This window comes from Capsicum annuum, chromosome 10 (genome assembly GCF_002878395.1).
Source record: "Capsicum annuum cultivar UCD-10X-F1 chromosome 10, UCD10Xv1.1, whole genome shotgun sequence".
In the NCBI taxonomy this organism is placed as follows: domain Eukaryota; kingdom Viridiplantae; phylum Streptophyta; class Magnoliopsida; order Solanales; family Solanaceae; genus Capsicum; species Capsicum annuum.
This window is the reverse complement of record NC_061120.1, coordinates 221,711,888-221,717,099: the sequence shown is the minus strand read 5'-3', so window position 1 is coordinate 221,717,099 and position 5,212 is coordinate 221,711,888. Positions and strand designations below refer to the sequence as shown.

Here is a 5,212-nt window from a genome sequence, read left to right as displayed (position 1 = left end):
ACCGAGATCTGGAGAATGACATGGCACCTATATTGGTTGTTGCGACCAATAGAGGCATTACTATAATCCGGGGAACAAACTACAGATCTCCACATGGGATTCCAATTGACTTTCTTGATCGCCTGCTCATCATCTCTACAAAACCTTACAAAGAGGAAGAAATTCGCAAAATCCTGGACATCAGATGCCAAGAGGAGGATGTAGAAATGTCGGAGGATGCAAGAGTTCTATTGACCAAGATCGGGGTGAATACCTATTTGAGATACTCCATCCACCTTATCACTTCTGCAGCATTGGCTTGCCAAAAATGGAAAGTGAAGGTTGTGGAAGTGGAAGACATTAGTCGAGTCTATAATCTGTTTTATGATGTGAAGAGATCCACACAGTACTTGATAGAGTATCAGAGCCAGTACATGTTTAAAGAAATATCAGCAGGAGAGGCCGAAGAAGATGAAACTACTGCAATGGTGTCCTGAAAGCTTCTCGACTTGGGATTCAGGAGGTTGCAACTTAGCTTTGGCGAGGTATTTCGCTACCTGGTTCTTACTTGATGATTTCTTCTCTTCCATTTATGTTTTCTGACTTGAACAAAATGTTAATTGATAAATGTGGATCGAATATGATTTCCTATTCCTCCCTTTAATTAAGAACTACATCTGTTAGGCATTCGTATAAAATTTTATGCGGATATATAGGGATTTAGGCTATTAGTTTAACTAATCAATTTTATAATTTATAGTAATTAAGTTGATATTTCGAAGTTATCAAGTGGTGATGATGTTTCTTGATGTAAAGGACTTCTTTAACCATTCTACATAAGCATTTTTGAGCACAGTTAATTGAAGTTCATTCTGGAGCAAGTAACCCGAAACCTTCTGCAGAAGGCCCTACTGTTTTCCAAGGACATGATGATACTGTAGAAGATGTTCAATTCTGCCCTTCCAGGTAGTTATCACATCTCCTTCCACATTGTATAAGATGTTGAGTTTAGTCCTCCAGATTTTTTGATAGGAGTTGTGATACTTGATGTTGCTTGGGCAGGTTACGTGCGCTTGACTGAAGATGAGCTAATACTCGCATGAGCTGTCATGTCACATGTCAAGCTTCTTTTTCTTCTGAATCATGTCTTGGAAATTTCAACCTTAAGCCATTCAATATGATGTCCCTTTTGTTAATATTACAGTCTTTATAGTGGATTGTTCCTTTTGTTTTCTGTTTTACATAATTGTCAGTTATACAACTAGAGGAATGTATGATGTTTTCGTTAACTTTATAAAGGCTGCATGTGGTCTGAGTAAGAAGTCAAAGGAGCAGATTGTGGACATTGATGATGCAGATGTGAACTATGAAATTGGCAGTTTTGGAATATGTTGAAGACATTTACAGCTTCTACAAACTAGCTGAGGTATTTATTGTCTTGAACTTGAGCTTTATTTTCGTTTCTTGTATACTAGCAATATCTATGATGAACTCGATTTTTTGTGGTTCTTTGCAGAGTGAGACAAGAGTTCATGACTAATTGATCACAGCCTACCACAAGTTTGAGCTTAATCCAGAAAATCTTTACCTCACAATCTACAGTGTTGATCGCTACCTCGCTGTGGATACTGCATCAAGAAGGGAACTGCAGTTGGTGGGCATTAGTGCCATGCTTATAGCCACTAAATATGAAGAAACTTGGGCTCTCAAGGTAAAATATGAAAACCTCTTTCACCAAATGAGCTGTTAATGTCTAAAGCTAACAGCTTTCTAAATGTTGTAATTTGTTTTTTCAGCTCAATGACTTCGTGTGCATCTCGGACAAAACTTACAGTCACGAGCAAGTGTTAACTATAGAGAAACAAATTCACGAGAAACTGGAATGGTATCTAACAGTCCCAACACCTTATGTGTTCCTCTTCCGTTCCATCAAAGCTTCTTTACCTGATTCAGAAGTTAGTTCTTTAATTTAGGCTCCCGAGATAAAATATGAAAGCCTTTTTCACCATATGATATGTTAATGGCTAAAGCTAACAACTTTCTAAATGTGGTAATTTTTTTTTTTTTAGGTCAATGACTTCTTGTGCATCTTGGACAAAACTTACAGTCACGAGGAAGTGTTAACTATGGACAAACAAATTCTCGGGCAACTGGTTGTCGTGGTTGTGTGAAGTGAAGTTAGCCATGTGTAAGCCTCATTGTTTGCGGATTAACCGACTATTGTAAGTGTTTGGTTATTGTTTTCAGTACCAAAGCTCCTCGGGTACATAGTTTTTGGGTTTACATTGTATTAAACTGGTTGGAAGTCAAAGGTATGTTTGATATCCCTTTAGGGCTATAACATATCTGGTTCCGAAGAAGATTATCTATACTTACTTGGAAAGTTATTTCTCTACGAGTTCTTATGTTCTATTACTCAATGTATAAATCAGACACGAGGCCGATGAAACTACCACATTTAAAGACCTCAAACTAAACTTTGTCTTTCAATTGCGTCGATCTTGGAATAAAGAGCTTATAAGGTGATACAATCTTTGTCCAATTCTTTTTATTGGTGTCTTTATATTCATAGAATGACCGACTTTGTTCTCGCGGTTCTCATGCAAATTCATATACATTGTCAGTTTCGGGAACCTGAGAATATCATGGACTACAATTTTGTGATTGGTCTACATATCTGCAATTATTGCATCCTTCTGGTAACAATTCTGGAAATCTTTGTACATCTATGTTATATTGCGTTAAACTGGTTGTTGTGGATAAAGTTGCCGTGGTTGGTGAGGTGAAGTTAGCCATGTGGAACCCTCATTGTTTGCCGATTAGCTGACTATTGTAAGTGTTTGGTTATTGTTTTCAGTACCGAAGCTCCTTGGTTACCAAGTTTTTTGGTGTACATTGTGTTAAATTTGTTGGATGTCAAAGGTATGTTTGAAATCCCTTTAGCGCTACAACCTATCTGCTTCTGCAGAAGATCATGTATAGTTCCTTCTGCACTTATTTCTCTAGGAGTTCTTACTTTCTCTTATTCAACAAACGGGTGTCTTAATGGATATGTCATAGAATTGTTAAGTGCACACTATTAACGGATAATGTTTTGTTTTATAAATGGTAACCAGTTGGTCATACTATAACAATGAGAATGCTAGAGCTGTGTTGCTTAAAAATATAAATTGCAGAAGAACTCATAACTGGCATTCTGTAATATGATTTCAGGTGAAATGAATCAGTGAAGTGGCTCAGGGTAGCAAGATATTGGCCACACACACTGACAGTCCTGGTGCAAGCATCTGTTTCTGAATATTTCAATTTCATTTGGTAGCCCTATCATACACATTTGTTCCCCCCCTGGTGGTTTTTTGGTAGCCAACATAAAGCTGGTGGAAACTCTAGGCTAAAAGCAGATGAGTTGATGAAGTGCCTTTGCTTCCACCTGATTTCCAAGCTGTAAGAACGTCAGAGTTTTTACAAAAAAAATTCCCTAAGCCAGGTGAAAATATGAAGTATCTTGTATAAATAACATTGATCTGATGTTTCAGGAAAGACGTAATAATTAGTTTCCTTGCAATAGTGCAGTTGTCTGATATATATGTCGGAACAACTCTAATCCGAAGTTTCATTGCTACTGCTTCTGCGGATAGAACAAAACTTTGAGCTCGATTCAAATTGTGACATCTTTTCTACTCTACGTCCTTATTTTTGACATATTCTATGCTATGTAAACTTACAAATTGAAAATAGCGGTAAATAACAATTTTGTTTTTTCTTATGACAAGTGAATCCGCAGCGCTGCACCACCCGCCCAGGTTAAATTCCCGCTGATGTGTCGACTAATTCTACATCCAACCTTTTTGGCAAACAGGAAGCGTCTTCATTTCACTGCAATATTTACAAGAGCCAGTCAACAGTGTTCTGAAGATTTAGTACCTTGGAAGTTACCGACTACCTCAAGAACCCAGGATACATGGAAGTTTTCTGTATGACCTTTTCTAATGCTAAGATACAATTCCAAGACATGTACTTATTCTAGCTTTTTCGAATGTCTATGTTGTCTGAAGTTTCTACAATAGGGTAACTCTTTTCCCACCAGTGACATGTCTGACTATTTGTACTCCCAACCTTTACTGCAAACAGGAAGTGATCTGAATGTCTATGTTGTCTGAAGTTTCTACAATAGGGTAACTCTTTTCCCACCAGTGACATGTATGACTATTTGTACTCCCAACCTTTACTGCAATCAGGAAGTGATCTTCATTCCTCTGCAATTTTTACAAGAGCCATTCAACAGTGTTTTGCAGAAGATTTAGCACCTTGAAAGTTACCAGCCACCTGAAGAACCCAAGATACATGAGAAGTCTTCTGTGTGACATCTTCTATGCTCAGTATTGAACATATTTCAAAGCGAGGAAATCACAAGTTATTGCAGTTGGTGGTAGCACCTCCTGGTTTGGGAAACTCGAGGTGATTGCACCATGAGTTCGTTTTGAATGTATCAACGAAAAATGAACTTTGGCTATATGTACTATTCTGCCGATGCTGCGATAAGTATTTGACAATGCCAACTGAATCAAACTTCTTACCCTCCAGAAGTTGGGACGCTCCTCAAGTTCAGTTACTTGTCCAGACCATAGTTAAAATATAACTGACAGTTTCTTCTTTTGTTTCTTTTTCTCTACACGTTTTTTGGACATAAACGTAACAAATGGTAGGTGGAACATTATTAGAAGTTTGTAGTGTGGAGTTTGATTGGCTGGGTGTCAATCGTCATGTTCAGATGAACCTATTGACAACCTCTTTTTAATTTAAATTGGAGCCAAAGTTAGTAACAATGTTCTTGGAACAAAAAAGTACGAAAAGATGAAAAATAGTATCATTTATTCATATAAAGTTTCAAATATATCATAAAGAAGCATGTGTAGAGAACTTACTTAGTCCAATTAACGATAGTTGCTTTCATGCCATTTTGATTCGCACAAGGTAATTCGACTAACAAGAACAAGCCAAAGCTTCATGTTGTGCTGCCTCCTCCTGCCTCAACGTCACAAGTGTATAATGGTAGTAATCCCCGCTAAAGTTCGTACTCAACAGGAGAAGTTGAATTCTTCTCTTGAGTTATTAACCAATGGAAACATCAGCACCCTGGCAGGATGCAAAGAAATAAGCAGACCAATATATTTGTGAAGGTTTTTGGAGTTCTTAATCCTTTGTTAAAATGAGTGCATCGAGCAAAGTAGTG

General features: G+C 37.5%; 1 protein-coding gene across 5 annotated transcripts in view; it reads left to right on the top strand.

Moving 5' to 3' along the window:
- The window catches only part of LOC107844067 (phosphatidylinositol/phosphatidylcholine transfer protein SFH12-like), a 12,136-nt gene that overhangs the window by 3,906 nt on the left and 3,018 nt on the right, over positions 1–5,212 (top strand). The window lies entirely within an intron of this gene.